The 16898-nt window shown below is 39.5% G+C and overlaps 1 protein-coding gene across 5 annotated transcripts in view; it reads left to right on the forward strand.

The window, feature by feature from the left end:
• The window catches only part of STAG1 (STAG1 cohesin complex component), a 519923-nt gene that overhangs the window by 34063 nt on the left and 468962 nt on the right, over positions 1–16898 (forward strand). The window contains exon 3 of one of the 5 annotated variants that reach the window (XM_064277281.1): positions 1804–3244. The exons of the other annotated variants lie outside the window; for them this stretch is intronic. The gene's annotated coding sequence lies outside the window, so the exon portion shown is untranslated. The remainder of the gene's footprint in view (positions 1–1803; positions 3245–16898) is intronic. 5 annotated transcript variants of the gene reach the window in all.

Consider the following 16898-nt stretch of genomic DNA (forward strand, 5'->3'; position numbering starts at 1 on the left):
GGAGCCTGTGGGGAAGGGTCTGGGATGCGGATCAGTTCTGCTTGGGCTGCGGACTATGGCGGCGTGGGGCTGGAGTTGGCGAGGAGGGTTCTGGCGTCTGGGCCGGTTCTGCTTGGGGCTGCAGTGCATGATGGCGTGGGGCTGTTATTTGGTGAGGTGGGCTCTGGAGGCTGTGGTGGGGCCGGTTCTACTCAGGGCTGTGGTGCATGGTGGTGCCAGGCCAGGACCAGTGGGGAGGGATCTGTGGTCCAGGCCTGTTCTGCTCAGGGCTGCGGAGTCCGTCAGTGCAAGACGAGATCCAGCGGCAGCGGGTCTGGGGTCTGGGCCAGATATGCTTGGGGCCGTGGAGCACGGCTGACCGGGGCCAGAGCCGTCGTGGAGGGGTCTGGGGTCTGTCTGGTGGGGCAGTGGAGAGAGTCAGAAGAGGTGGGCGAAAGCAGTGGCATAGGGCATTAGTTGGAGGAGGGCAGTAGGGTGGTTTAGTACTGTGATCCCTGGCAGTCGGGGTTTTTGGGATGGCCAGTTCTTGTCACTATTCACCAGAGGAGTGGGGGTTGTGGGAGCATGCTCCTGTGGTTATCGTGTGAGAGAGTCTGGGCCCCTCCTTGCAAGCTATAGCCAGCAAACGTGGTGTTACTTAGCTCTAGGTGTGTCTGCGCAGCACCTCTGTCTCCTATGGGAAATTCCATGAAAGTGTGTTTCTGTGTTCTTTGTGCAGGATTGTTGGCTTTATTTCAAGATGGCCGTGCTGTGTCGTTCTTTTGGCTGGGAACCTCTACTCTGTATCTTTACTCCTTTACCTTTTTCTGTCAGTTTCTTCTTAGTGTCTTCTGATCTAATACTTAACCCCTTCATTTAAGGTTCAGGGTTACAGGACTGACATCTGTATCTGTTTTACTTGTTTTTTCAGGTCTTTGTTGCAGCAGGATAGCTTAGCATATCTGAGTAGTCTGCCATCTTGGCTCCACTGTCCCTCATTTGTTTTTTAAACTGTGTACAGATACTGCTTTTTTTTTTTATGACCATGTTTGTAATTCAACAAATATTATACTTATTGAACACCTATTATATTTCCGTAACATAGTATTATGTGCTGGGGATAGTGTCTTGATGAAGTTGGTGGATATCTCTGAAATGGGATAATTACTTATATGATAGAGTTATTGTGAGAATTAAATGAAACTTAACCAAAAACCAAAACCAAACCCAGTGCCGTTTAGCCGATTCTGACTCATAGCGACCCTATAGGGCAGAGTAGAACTGCCCCATAGAGTTTCCAAGGAGCGCCTGGCAGATTTGAACTGCCAACCCTTTGGTTAGCAGCCGTGGCACTTAACCACTACGCCACCAGGGTTTCCAAATGAAACTTAGTGGAGCATTTAGTAGAATACCTGGCATATTGTAGGCATTTACTAAATGGTAAACAACAAGAAAAAAAACCTGTTGTTGTCAAGTCAGTTCTGACTCATGGCAACCCCGTGTATTACAGAGTAGAACTGCTCCGTGAAGTTTTCTTGGCTGAAGTCTCTTATGGAAGTAGATTGCCAGGACTTTCTTTAGTGGCACTGATGAGTGGATTTGAAGTGCCAACTTTTAGGTTAGTAGTCAAATGCAAACCGTTTGTGCTATTCTTGGACCTTTTAGTAAATAATAGTTCTTATTAATTGGCTCTTCTCACTAGGTGTCAAAATCAGGTGATGGTGGCCACATTCAGCAGTGGTCTTCAGTTTTGTGGGCTTAGAAATACAGATATACTAAGTAAATTGGATACTTATGTTGTCTGGATATTGTGTTCTTTCCCAGTAGGCATTTATGTATGACAAGTCAATTAAAAGTAGAAGACAGTTGCTTGGTGGACATGGAATCAGACCAAGAGGAATTAGTTGCATTATCTTAATGACTTGTGGATACCCTCATGGATCTGTTCCCAGGAGGTAAAGGCATAGCTGCGGTGCTGGAGATTTTTGATCTTTGAGATCTTTTCTAGACTTCCTGTAGTCCCCATCTTTCACCTGAAACATTCCTTTGGAATTGGTTAGATAAAACTATTGTACAGTTTGAACCATAGCAATAACTCCATAGGGTTAAGCTTGATTATTATATTTTAAGCCTTTTTATTAGATTATTTCATTATAGCTTCAGATATGCTGATAACATTCTTTCCTGAGATTAATGCCATTAGTGTGTTATTTTTTCCTAGATCTTTTCAGCCGCCCCTTTTCTATTTATTTTAGTCATTTATTATTTATAGTTACTGACCAGTGTCACTCTAAGGACAAGCTAGACAGAGCCTAGAAATAGGAAACAATTTTTTTGTCATGAGACTTCAAGTTAAGTATATATATTAGTATGTGGGTGACTGATTTGTTTACATGAAGATTTTTGATAACTGTTTGCATTAAGAAATTTAGACACTTCCTTAGTTGATCCCAAATATTGGGAAAAAAATGACTGGATTTACATAGAGATGCTGAGGCACACGTAGATTTGCAATTAAAGTACTTCAAGTACTTGATTTTTTCCATTTGGAACCTTTCTAATAACCTTAAAGGAAATTTGAATTGTCAGGAGCATTTCATTTCCTAAAATAATAATAATGGTACTTTGCTATAGGAGACCTATTTGTGAATTTCTGCCTATCTTACTGAGTTTTTTAGTGTTTTTCTGAACATAGACTCTTACAGTCTCTTTTAAATCTTACGGAGCCCGCTAGTACCTTGGCGCTTCTTTTTGTCCCAATATATCAATATCACCCGCTCCTGCCTTGTATTTTCTTATCTAGCCTAGAACATTATTTAACTCTTGATACACGTTTAACTGCTTTGCACTTTTATCTCCTCGTTACATCAAACTGAAACCAAACCACAGATCAGTCCATCTTTCTGACTTGTATGTACGTGGCTGTGAGTATGAGCCATCTCAATACCTTCTGAGCAGAGCGAGAGAAAATCACAACCTTCACAGACTGTAACCACTAAAAATTCATGCTCTTCAACCTATCCTTCTTTGTTCTAGTCAGCTCTTTTTCATTCCTCATAGCAGTTACTTGAAAGTGTTTACTTTCTTGTAGCCCCCTGATCTCACCACTTTTCTCTTTCACAGCAGATTACCTCATCTGTTCACTGAGCAATTTGGATTTAATTATTATTGTATTTCTGGAAGATGTCAGAAGATTGAAATCTGTCTAGATATTGTCCTGAAATTTGCTGTTCCCAGCCTTTACAAGCATACAGCAAATTAAGATGTAAGTTTTCAAATAATAATTTGAAAGAAGTATTTTTGTGATAATTTGGATTGAATCTACTGTGGGCTAATTTTAGTATAAAACCACTTTTTAAAATTATAGGTAAATTATTGGAGTAGCTTTGTGTTTTAAATTTTCCCTGGTGGCACAGTGTTTAAGAGTTAGGCTGCTAACCAAAAGGTTGGCAGTTCAAATTCACCAGCTGCTCCTTGGAATCCCTCTGGGCAGTTCTCTTCTGTCCTATAGAGTTGTTATGAGTTGGAATTGGCTCGACAGCAATGGATTAATGGGTTATATTAAAAGAAAATTTTCTATGTCGTGTAACAAGTACCAAATAAATACCTTACACCTTTTTTTGAAGTGACATTTATATATGCAGTAAATGTACTAATCATAAGTTTGGTGAATTTTTACCTATACTATATAACCACCTCCCAGATCAAGATATAAAACATTTCCAACACCCCAGAAGGATCCCCATGCCCTTCCAAGTCATTACCCCGCTACCAATTCTGATTCCGACAGCCATCAGTTAGTTTTGTACTTTTCTGTCCTACTTTATTTGTGCAATATCTTATATGTGAGATTCATCCATATTGTGGCATGTATTAGTTTTTTCCTTATTGTTATGCAGTATTCACTGTATGAATATACCAAAATGTATTTATCCATTCTTCTGTGCATGAACATTTGTGTTACTTTCAGTTTTTGACTAATATGACAAAGCTGCTGTGAACATTCTTGTATAAGTCTTTTGGTGGACAGCAGCCCTGGTGGTGCAGTAGTTAAATTGCTTGGCTGCTAACCAAAAGGTTGGGTGTTTGAATCCACCAGTTTGAATCTACAGGAGAAAGATGTGGCGGTCTGCTTCCATAAAGATTTACAGCCTTGTAAACTCTATGGGACAGTTCTACTCTGTCTGATACGGTCACTATGAGTTGGAATCGACTCGATGGCAGTGGGTTTGGGTTTGGTTTTGGTGGGCGTATATGTTCATTTCTTTTGGGTATATATATCTAAGAGTGGAATTGTTAGATCCTAGTGTAGTTCTTAATACCATATTTATAATGGAACCAAATCATTAACTTCGCCGATACATATTTAAAGCAATTTTGTTCCTTTTGATGAAGAATATAAAAAGAGCATTGGATTTTCTGAAAAATTCTAAAAGAATCTTCTTTGTTTTCATTTACATATAAAATTAAAATTATTTATTTAGTTCCAAATTAAACTATTTGGTTCTGTTTGTACGTCCTTCAGTTTTCTTTTATAAATCCTTTATTTTCCCCTTTCCTATGAATTGTAAGCATTTCTTCTATTACAGTCTGTCCTGATCTCTTATCTATAAAGTTATCTATTTTATTTCTAAGAGGAGTTTCTCTAACTGCTCATGAGACTGCAGGAAATAATCATTGGTTTTCTTAGCACTAACTTAGACTTCCTTGGTTTTATTCCGTTGGCCTTTTAGACACTTGCAACATCTAAAGTAGAAGGAACTACTGGATTCGGAGATCAAAGATTTGGTGTCTAATCCAGGTTAATGTGTTTATTAGCAGCATGTCCTTTTGTAAATTGTTTATAACCTCAGTGCCTCACATGTATTCTTTATCTGAAAATGGGAATAAGCATGTATACCCTGGTCATCTCAGAGGATGTTGCATGGTAAATGAGCTCTGTAAACTGTGAAATGTGAGTGTAAGTGATTATTTTTTGGGGGAAGATTTTGTACATTTGCAGATTTCTAAGCAGGGTTCCATCCAGCTTGTAAAACAGAATATAAGTTGTAGTTTTCAGAGGCATGCAGCAGGGCAAAAGAATGACTCAAGGGAAGGCTGACGGCTGATGAGTCTGTAAGTGTGGCAGGATTTGATGAATTCTGTACCAGACTCTGCTTCTCAGAATTGATACGTTTAGAAGTTCAGTTTATTATTTACACCCAGAAGTGATAAAGGTTTCAGGTGATTTCAAGTCTGAAATATAAACCAGGGTGTCAGATTATTCGTATACATTAAGAAATGAAATTTTCAAATGAAGTGAGCTGCCAGTACTCACCAATCAGTGCATTCTGTTCTTGTAGCAAATTTTATATAAGACACAGATAATAATCTGAAGATTGACTGGTAAACCTGGAATGAGCTCAAAGTGAGTTGGCCAGTTAGTTGCCAGTATTATTAAGCGATGATAGTCTGATAAATCTTCTCTGCACTATAGCAAGTCTGGGTCAGACCCTCTCTCCAGAGACAGTGATGGAGACAAGCTGCCAAATTTTATTTGTTTGAACACTCCTCACCATTGAATTAATTGGGCTTTAGCTTTCCTATAGTCGTGAACAAGATGTGAGCTCTGTCCTGCTGCCTCGTTTGGATTTTGTGTTTGTTTTTTCATTCTGTAGATTTTTTTTTTTTTTTATGTATGATTCTTCCTCATTTAAATCTCAGTGAAATGTAACTCCAGTTTTAAAAGAAACTTTTCTGTCCCATATACTGCCTCACTTGTGGAATGGATTTATCCTTGCAAGTTGGGTAAAATATATATTGCTTCTAGTGCTTCTATTTTGCAGTCATGCCTGGATTTTAACATTGGTTCTGCCATCTATCTAGTTGTGAGACTTTGGGCAACCTACTTTAAGATCATCTGTCCATCCATCCTTTATCCCAGAGGCACTGTAGTCCTCCTGTTCCTTCCAGCTTCTTTCCCCACCTCCTCAATATTATCGTAGTATAATTTACATACCATAAAATGCTCTTGTTTCAAATGTACAATGCAGTGATTTCTAGTTCACTTACAAAATTGTGCAGGCATTTCCACAATCTAATTTTAAAATAGTATTTCCATCATTCCAAAAAGGAACTCCTTGCCCATTTGCAGTCACTCCCCATTTCCATCTCCAACCTTAAACAACTACTAATCTATTTTCTGTCTCAATAGCTTTGCCTTTTCTGGACATTTCATATAAATGTAGTTACATGATATGGTCTTTTGTGTTTGGCTTCTTTCATAATGATTTTGAGGTTCATCCATGTTGTAGCAGTATATCAGTACTTCTTTTTATTACCGAGGAGTACTCCACTTTGTTTATCCATTTACCAGTTGATGAACATTTGTGTTGTTTTCACTTTTTGGCTATTATGAATAATGCTGCTATGAACATGCCTGTGCAAGTGTTAGTTTGTTCATAAATTTTCATTTCTCTTGGGTAGATACTGTATCAGCGAAGGTTCTCCAGAGAAACAGGACAAATAGGATATGTGTGTGTGTGGAGAAAGAGAGACAGATAGATGATGAGAAGAGAGGAGGGAGGGGGAGGATTTTAAGGAATTGGCTCATAAGACTTTGGGGGCTGGCAAGTCTGAAATCTGTAGGGCAGGCCGGCAGCTGGAAACTCAGGCAAGAGTTGATGTTTCAGTCTTGAATCCTAAATCAGCAGGGCACGCCAGCAGTCTGGAAACTCAGGCAGTGTTTTGATTTCTATCTTACAGTATTGAGGAAGTCTTTCTTGCCTAGGAAACTTCAGTTTTTACTGTAAAGGCATCAACTGATTGGATGAAATCCACCTACAATATTGAAAGTGATCTCCTTTTCTTAAGGTCAACTGATTGTAGATATTAATCACATCTACAAAATACTTTTCCAGCAACATCTGGACTAGTGTTTGACCAAACAACTGGGCACCATAGTCTAGCCAAGTTTTCACACAGAATTAACCATCATATACACCTAGGAGTGGAATTGCTGGGTCATATAGTAAACGTGGAAACCCTGGTGGCATAGTGGTTAAGTGCTACGGCTGCTAACCAAAAGGTTGGCAGTTCGAAGCCACCAGGTGTTCCTTGGAAACTCTATGGGGCAGTTCTACTCTATCCTATAGGGTCGCTATGAGTCGGAACCGACTCGATGGCAACGGGTTTGGCTTTTTTTTTTTTTAACAGGAAACATGGAAACCCTGGTGGCATAGTGATTAAGAGCTCGGCTGCTAACCAAAAGGTTGGTGATTCATATCCCCCAGGCACTCCTTGGAAACCCAGTGGGGCAGTTCTACTCTGTCTTATAGGGTCGCTATGAGTCAGAGTTGACTCGATGGCAATGAGTTTTTTATAATAGTAAATGTATGTTAATATTTTAAGAAACTACTTAACTGGTTTCCAAAATGGCTGTACCATTTTACATTCTTACCATTAATTATTGAGGGTTCCAGCTTGCTTCTTCTTTTTGTCTGAATATTTAGGATGTCTGTCTGATTAGATTTCAGTATTATATATGACCTTTAGCTGCTACTATGAAACAGAATTTTTCTACTCTAGCTAGGAAAAGATATTAAAATGGTATCTATGTCAGTAAATGTGAAATTCTACTTATAATGATTAAGAAGCTAAGTAAAAAGCAAGACAAAGCATTCCATAGAACAGTGATCAGAATTTATTACTTTATAAAAAAATTAATTGTGGAAAATTTGAAACACATAGATTAGAACAGTTTAGTGTCTGCTCACATAGTCATCATCCAGCTTCAAATAGTTGTTGTGTCCTGTCTTGATTTATTTGTAACCATACCCACTCCCCTGTCTTCCATATTATTTTGAAGCAAATACTAAACATACTAGGGATAAATGTATCACCCTTATCATACTTAAAGCTGTTAATATTGGTGCCTTGTGGGGAATTCATTACTTTTGAAGAGTGAGATGCAGAAACAAAATTTCAAATAAATATCTCCTACCTTTAGTTAAAAATGGAAATAATTAAAAATAGGCTCTCAGTCTGAGATAGGAGAGTGTTTTATAGTTTTCTGTGTGTGGCTTTATCTGCTATTTATTTATTGTGCTTTAAGTGAAAGTTTACAATTCAAGTCAGTTTCTCATACAAAATCTTATACACACATTGTTAACGTGACCCTAGTTGCTCTTCCTACAGTGTGATAGCACACTTCTCTCCACCCTGTATTCCCCGTGTCCATTCAGCCGGCTCCTGTCCCCCTCTGCCTTCTCATCTTGCCTCCAGTCGGGAGCCGCCCACATAGTCTCACCAGTCTACTTGAGCACACTCCTCACCAATACCATTTTATCTCTTAAAGTCCATTTTAATCTTTGTATGAAGAGTTGGCTTTGGGAATAGTTTTAGTTTTGGGCTAACGGAGAGTCAGGGGACCATTACCTCTGGAGTCCCTCCAGTCTCAGTCAGACCATTGTCTGGTCTTTTTACTAGAATTTGAGGTCTGCATCCCACTTTTCCTCTGCTCCATCAGAGATTCTCTGTTGTGTTCTCTGTCAGGGTAGTCATTGGTGGTAGCCGGACACCATCTAGTTCTCCTGGTCTCAGGCTGATGGAGTCTCTGGTTTACACGGCCCTTTCTTTCTCTTGGGCTTGTATTTTCCTTGAGTCTTTGGTGTTCTTTATTGTCCTTTGCTCCAGGGGGATTGAGACCAATCGATGCATCTTAGATGGCAGCTTACTAGCTTTTAATGCTGCAGATTCCACTCAACAAAGGGGGATGCAGAATGTTTTCTTAATACACTTTGTTATGCCATTGGACCTAGATGTCCCCTGAAACCCCAGATCCTAGCCCCTGCTACTCTGTCCCTTGAAGTGTTTGGTTGTATTCGGGAAACTTCTTAGCTTTTGGCTTAGTCTGGTTGTGCTGACTTTCCCTGTATTGTGTGTTGTCCTTCCCTTCACCTAAAATAATTATTGTCTACTAATTAGTGAATACCTCCTTCCCTCCCTCCCCGCCCTCTTAAACATTAAAGAATGTTTTCTTCTGTGTTTAAACCTTTTCTTGAGTTCTTATAATAGTGGTCTCATACAAGATTTGTCCTTTCGTGACTAATTTCACTCAGCATAATGGCTTCCAGATTCATCCATGTTATGAGGTGTTTCACGAATTCATTGTTGTTCTTTATCGTTGCATAGTATTCCTTTGTATGAGTGTACCATAATTTGTTTATCCACTCATCCACTGATGAGCACGTAGGTTGTTTCTGTCTTTTTGCTATTGTGAACAGTGCTGCAGTGAACATGGTGGTATATATCTATTTGTGTGGGCTTTTATTTCTTTAGGATATATTCCAAGGAGTGGGAATGCTGGGTCCTTGTACCTTTCTTTGTATAGGTCTTTTACATCTCTGGTTAGATTTATTCCTAAGTATTTTATCTTCTGGAAACCCTGGTGGTATAGTGATTTAGAGCTACAGCTGCTAACCAAACGGTTGGCAGTTCCGATCCACTAGGCGCTCCTTGGAAACCCTATGGGGCAGTTCTACTCTGTCCTGTAGGGCCGCGATGAGTCAGTAATCGACTCGACGGCAGTGAGTTTGGTTTTGGTTTATTTTATCTTCTTAGGGGCTGTTGTAAATGGTATTGATTTAGTGATTTCCTCTTCCACGCTCTTTGTTGGTGTAGAGGGATCCAACTGATTTTTGTATGTTTATCTTGTATCCTGATAATTTGCTGAAATCTTCTATTAGTTCCATTAGTTTTCTTGTGGATTCTTTAGGGTTTTCTGTGTATAAGGTCATACCATCTGCAAATAGAGATAGTTTTATTTCCTCCTTACCAATTTGGATGCCCTGTGTTTCTTTTTCTAGCCTAATTGCTCTGGGTAAGACCTCCAGCACAATGTTGAGTAAGAGTGGTAATAAAGGGCATCCGTGTCTTCTGGTTTCTGTTCTTAAGGGGAATGCTTTCAGACTCTTTCCATTTAGGGTGATGTTGGCTGTTGGGTTTCTATAAATGCCCTTTATTATGTTGAGGAATTTCTCTTTTGTTTTTATTTTGCTGAGAGTTTTAATCATAGTGGTTTTGGACTTTTTCAAATGCCTTTTCTGCATCAGTTGATAAAGTCATGTGGTTCTTGTCTTTTACTTATGTGATGTATTACCTTGATTGTTTTCTAATGTTAAACCATCCCTGCATACATGGTGTGAACCCTACTTGGTCATGGTGATTATTTTTTTGATATGTTGTTGAATTCTGTTGGTGAGGATTTTTGCATCTAAGTTCATGGGGGATATTGGTCTGTAATTTTCTTTTTTTGTGGTGTCTTTACCTGGTTTGGAAACCCTGGTGGCGTAGTCATTAAGAGCTACAGCTGCTAACCAAAAGGTCAGCAGTTCCGATCCACCAGGTGCTCCTTGGAAATTTTATGGGGTGGTTCTACTCTGTCCTGTAGGGTCGCTGTGAGTCAGAATCGACTCAGTGGCAGTGAGTTTTTTTTTTTTTTTTTTACCAGATTTTGGTATCAGAGTTATACTGGTTTCATAGAATGAATTTGGGAGTATTCCGTCCTTTTCTGTGCTCTGAAATACCTTTAGTAGTAGTAGTATTAACCCTTCTCTGAAAATTTGGTAGAATTCTCCAATGAAGCCATCGGGGCCAGAGCTTTTTTTTTTGGTTGGGAGTTTTTAAATTACCTTTTCAATCTCTTCTTTTGTTATAGGTTTATTTAGTTGTTCTCTCTCTGTGTTATTTTAGGTAGGTAATGTGTTTCTAGAAATTTGTCCGTTTCCTGTAGGTTTTTCAAATTTGTTATAGTACAGTTTTTCATAGTATCCTGTTATGATTCCTTTTAATTTCTGTTGGGTCTGTTGTGATATTGCCCATCTCAGTTCTTATTTGGGTTATTAGCTTCCTCTCCTGCTTTTCTTTTGTTTGGCCAGTGGTTTATCTATTGTGTTGAACTTTTCAAAGAACCAGCTTTTGGTTTTGTTAACTCCTCCAATTGTTTTTCTCTTCTCTATCTCATTTAATTCTGCTCTAGTTTTTGTTAATTTGCTTTCTTCTGGTGTCTGAGGGCTTCTTTTTCTGCTTTCTATTTGTTCGAGTTGTAGGGATAATTCTTTGATTTTTGGCCCTTTCTTCTTTTTGGATGTGTGCATTCATTTCTATAAATTGACCTCTAAGCACTGCTTTGCTGTGTCCCAAAGGTTCTGGTAGGAAGTGTTTTCATTCTCATTTGGTTCTATGAACTTCTTTATCCCGTCCTTAATTTCTTCTATATACTAGTAGTTTTTGAGCAAGGTGTTCAGTTTCCAGGTGTTTGATTATTCTTTTTCTTACTGTTTCTGCTACCGATGTCTACTTTTATGGCTTTATGGCCCGAGAAGATGCTTTGTAATATTGTGATGCTTTGGATTCTGGTAAGGCTTGCTTTATGACGTAATACGTGGTCTATTCTGGAGAATGTTCCATGTACATTGGAAAAGAAAGTATACTTGACTGCTGTTGGGTGGAGTGTTGTGTGTGTGTCTGTGAGGTCAAGTTGGCTGATTGTGGCATTTAGATCTTCTGTTTCTTTATTGAGCTTCTTTGAGGATGTTCCGTCCTTCACTTAAAGTGGTGTCTCGAAGTCTCCTACTATTATTGTGGAGCTGTCCATCTCTCTTTTCAATGCTGTTAGAGTTTGTTTTATATATTTTGGAGCCCTGTCATTGGGTGAGTAAATATTTATCATGGTTATATGTTCCCGGTGTATTGACTTTTTAATCATTATGTAGTGTTCTTTATCCTTTGTCACCACCTTTAAAGTCTGTTTTGTCTGAAATTAGTATTGCCACTCCTACTGCTTTTTGATTGTTTACTTGACTTTTTTTTTCCATTCTTCAAGTTTTGGTTTGTGTTTTTAAGTCTAAGGTTTGTCTCTTGTAGGCAGTATATAAATGGATTGTGTTTTTTATCCATTCTGCCACTCTGTCTTTATTGGTGCATTTAGTCCACTTACACTTAGGGTAATCATTGATAGGTATGAATTTAGTGCTGTCATTTTGATGTCTTTTTTTGTGTATTGTTGACAGTTCCGTTGTTCCACTTAATTTTCTGTGCAGAGTAGTTTTTCTTTATATATTGTCTTTTTCTATTTTTCATTGTTTTTGCTTTTGTACTTGCTGCGTTTTTATGTTTTTCTTCTTTTTATTTTGATGTGTAGGATTGTTAGTCTCCTTTGTGGTTACCTTAATATTTACCGCTATTTTTCTAAGCTTAAACCAAACTTTAATTTCTTTATATCGCCTTGACTTCCTCTCCATATGAAAGATCCATGACAGCATATTTACAGTCTCTTTTTTGGTTTAATGGAGTCATTTTTTGTATAATGACATCACTGTTTCCCTGTTTTGAATGTTTTAGCTATGATTTTTTTTTTTTCTTGTGCTTTCATTTTCTGGGTTGATACCTCGTTGCTCTGTCCTGTGTTCTAGTCTTGGATTGTTATTTGATCGTTATTGATTTTCTAACTGAAGGACTCCTTTTAGTATTTCTTGTAATTCTGGCTTGGTTTTTGCAAATTCCCTAAACTTCCATTTATCTGGAAAAGTCCTAATTTTGCCTTCATATCTGAGAGACAGTTTTGCTGGAGATATAATTCATGGCTGGCAATTTTTCTCCTTCAAGGCTTTGTATATGTCATCCCATTGCCTTCTTGCGTGCATGGTGTCTGCTGAGTAGTCCGAGCTTAGTCTTACTGACTGTCCTTTGTAGGTGACTTTTTGTTTATCCATAGCTGCTCTTAAATTTCTCTTAATCTTTGGTTTTGGCAAGTTTGATTATGTCTTGGTGACTTTTGGGATCTACCTTGTGGGGTTCAGTGCACATCTTGGATAGATATCTTCCTCCTTCAAGATATCAGGGAAATTTTCTGCCAACAAGTCTTCCAACTATTCTTGCTGTATTTTCTGTTATCCCCTCCCACCCCCACTCCCCACCGTTCTGGTACTCCATTCACTTTTAGGTTATTTCTCGTGATAGAGTCCCACATAATTCTCAGTGTTTCTTCATTTTAGAATTTTCTACTGATTTTTCCTTAAATATGTTATTGTCAAGTGCTTTATCTTTAGTTGCACTGTTTCTGACTTCCGTTGCCTGAATTCTGCTCCTGTGACTTTTTATTGAGTTTTCTAATTCTGAAATTTTATTGTTAATTTTCTGAATTTCTGTTTGCTGTCTCTCTGGATTCTTGCAGCCTATTCAATTTGTCATTATGCTTTTATTCTGATCTTCTTGAGTTCTTCCAGTGCTGTGTCTGTGCTTTTTGGCTTGTTCTGTGCTTTGCCTGATCTCCTTCCTGATCTGTTGAAGAGTTCTTATATTAATCTTTTGTATTCTACCTCCGGTGGTTTCAGGAAGTTCTCTTCATGTGGAACATTTCTTGATTCTTTGTTTTGGGAGCTTGCTGAAGCATCATGATCTGCCTCTTCATGTGATTTGATATTGATTGTTGTCTACTGAGTGATCAATAAGTTATTGTATTTATTTTATGTTTGCTTACTGTGTCCTGGCTTCTTGTTTTGATTTGATATACCCAAATAGGCTGCTTGAGTGAACTAGTTTGATTATTGGTGCCTTTGAAGCTCTAAAATCCTGTCGTCAGGTGATCAGAGCTGTTACTAGGTGTATGAGCCCAGGAGTCAGTTTACCTTTTTTGTGTAGATTCAGCTCAGGTGTTCAGGTAGTGAGTCACCAAGTGTGTGGTGCAGGTTCTCACCTACAGTTCTAGACAAGCAAGGGCGATTGGTGTAGGCACAGGTATCTGGCTGCAGTAGTGGTCACGCTCTCAGCAAGGCAGGGGACTGACATGTGCACCTGAGTGTGTGTGAGGAATGTGTGTCAGTGTTCCCTAGAATGCCTAGGTGGGTGGGTTTTGCAGCCAGACTAGGGGCACCCAATGCTGTTGACTGTAAGGACTGAGAGACACCACTTATCCTTGGACCCTTTTGAGGGTAGCTTGGTGTCGTGGGCCCCTAATATGGGTAGGTGAGGACCCTGCTTTCTAGGCAGAGCAGTGTCAGATGTCACGAACCTGTCTCTCTGCCATATAGCTGAAATAGTTGAAGTTATACTTCAGGTATATACCCTGTCGTACCCTGCTAATGAGGGCCCGTGCTGTTGAAATGGACCCACAAAGGTCTATGCAGGGGTGAAAGGCATTCAGAGTCCATGGACCACTTATGCCTGTGCCTAGGCAAAGGAGCTGTATCTGCCCTGAGTTCCCAGCTTAGGGGAGCCTGCAGATTATTTTTTCCCCATTTGTTAATCTGTTCGTACTCCAAAGCTGGTAGGATAGCCAAGGGCGCATGACAGGTCTTACTTCCAGCCCGGGGAAAGTGGCTATCACTGAAGCCAGCTTGGGACTCCTTGCAGAGTGGGGAGGGGTCAGGTAAATGGGAGAGAGTTTTTCTCCTAAGGGGTATTTTTTGGTCCACGTAGTAGATTAGATGCAAGTAATTATGCCTAGAGCGCTGCTCTTCGCTGACCCTGGAAGTGTGAATGAACTCTCTGCTGCTTGGTCTCTCCCAATGTGGAAAATGCATCCTGAATATCACTGCTTGTCTCACTGTGCTAGTGCTGCATCAGTGGATCTGGCTAGGGGGGTGCCGGTTACCTCTGGGTCAGGTCCGGCAACTCCTTGCCCCTTCTGAACTGTCTCTCCCTCCCCCTGCTGCCCATTCCGATTCCTCAGCTTTGTCTTTGATGTTCAGGGCTCCTAGACTGTCATATATAATCGATTCACTTGTTTTTTCGGGTCTTTGTTGTAAGAGGGACCATTGGAATCATGTGACTACCACACCATCTTGGCCCTGCCTCCCTTTTTTTTAAAATGAGATGTTCCATTTTGGAATTTTCAGTCCTATGACTTCCTTTCTTCCTCCAGAAAAAGAATCGTAACAGAGTTTTCAGGGTGTGGAGACGGAGGTTACATGATCATGAGAATAAATATTGTTGGAATATGGGGCGAAGCTAGAAGGATTATGCCACCTCTAATTTGAATTTACTTTTATTGCTGTTTTAGCTCTGGCGCTGTACTGGTTAAGAGTTCAGCTGCTAACCAAAAGGATGGTAGTTCGAATCCACCATCCACTCGTTAGAAACCCTGTGGGGCAGTCCTGCTCTGTGGTATAGGGTTATTATGAGTTGGATTCAACTAGATGGCAATGAGTTTGGTTTTTTTGGTTTTTATTGCTGTTTTAGAGAAGTTATTTTTATTTTTTTCCATCTTTATAGGGTCCTGTGCTTTTGCGAGCCTTATTTCACATTTGAAATGGAGATACTATAATATCTGCTCTATTAATGATCGTCCAAAGGGTAAAATGAGGTTAAGTTAAGGTATGTGGATTTTTCTGCAGTGTAGATATTGGGCCAGGGTTAATGGTATTGTGAGGCTTTATGCTTCATGAATTTACAAAGAAGAGGAAAAAGAAATGAGGAGACAGCGCAGCTATTTATTAAGTGCATATCACATACAATTCATTGCGATAAGCTGTTTATATAAATTCCTACTTAACCCTTATGACAGTACAAGAAGATATATGATGTTATCTTCATTTCATAAATGAGGAAACAGGGATTGAAAAAGTAAAGAAATTTTCAGAAAGTCTTGAAATTAATGTCACAGTTTGAACCCAGGGCAGCCTTAATTTCGTAAAGTTTATACTTCTTCCTACCATGGGCAATAGGTCCCTGGGTGGCATAAATGGTTTATGCTTGACTACTCACCAAGAGCTTGGCAGCTGGAACCCACCCAGGAGTGCACCATGGAAGAAAGTCCTGGCAATTTGCTTCCATAAAGATTACAACCAAGAAAACCCTACAGACAGTTCTGCTCTGTAACACATGGGGTTGCTATGAATCAGAATTGTCTCAAGAGCAACAGGTTTTTTTTTGGTTTACTGTGGATAGTAGTACAGCAGGGAGAGAGAATGCACAGATGTTTTTACTTTTTTAAAACACTGAAATGTTAGAGGCTACTGTGGCCAATTCAGCTAATTTGAATATTGTTCGAATACAGCCAAGTTTGTGGGTTTAGTTAGTAGTTAATTTAGGCATCAGAGAAGAGTAGAACTTCTTTGAGTTATATTCTGTTATTTACATGGTTAAGTTGATTTTGTAGGGTAAGTGTCCCAGAAGGATGTGGTCAAAGCCTTGGGTCCAAGTGGTGTTTTCAGAACTTCGGTCTTCAGGTACCAAAAACCTGTTGCTATCGAGTCAATTCTGACTCATAGTGACCCTATGGGACACAGTAGAACTGCCCCATACAGTTTCCAAGGAGCGCTTGGTGGATTCAAACAGCTGACCTTTTGGTTAGCAGCCATAGCTCTTAACTACTATACCACGTGGTGGTGGTTGGGGGGTCCCGTTCGGGTATAACCCACCCAATACCCCACCCAGTGCCGTCGAGTCAATACTGACTCATAGCGACCCTATAGGACAGAGTAGAATTGCCCCACAGAGTTTCCAAAGAGCGCCTGGCGGATTTGAACTGCCGACTCTCTGGTTAGCAGCCATAGCACTTAACCATCATGCCACCAGGGTTTCTGTTCGGGTATAGATGTTACTAATTTTGCCTTATTAAAGCTACCACCTTTATTCTTATTCCCTTGACATTTTTAAAAGTTGTTAATTTTCCCCCCTGAATCATTTTGAAAGGAAACTAGAATATTACAGTGAGTGTGAAACTGATGTCACTTGCCATAAATAGAAAGTAACTTAAAACTAATAAACAACTTTTAGAGTAAAAACTTTTGGTAAGTATAGCACCTGAAACCGTTTCCTAAGCCACCGGTGGTTTGCATATCACGCATTGGAAAACTCAGACTTGAAAGATTTAGCCCCTAGAAGTTTTATCTTTTTCCAAGATAAAACAAGCCGATATAAAACTAAAGACTAACCAG

The sequence above is a fragment of the Loxodonta africana genome, chromosome 26 (assembly GCF_030014295.1).
Source record: "Loxodonta africana isolate mLoxAfr1 chromosome 26, mLoxAfr1.hap2, whole genome shotgun sequence".
Lineage (NCBI taxonomy): Eukaryota > Metazoa > Chordata > Mammalia > Proboscidea > Elephantidae > Loxodonta > Loxodonta africana.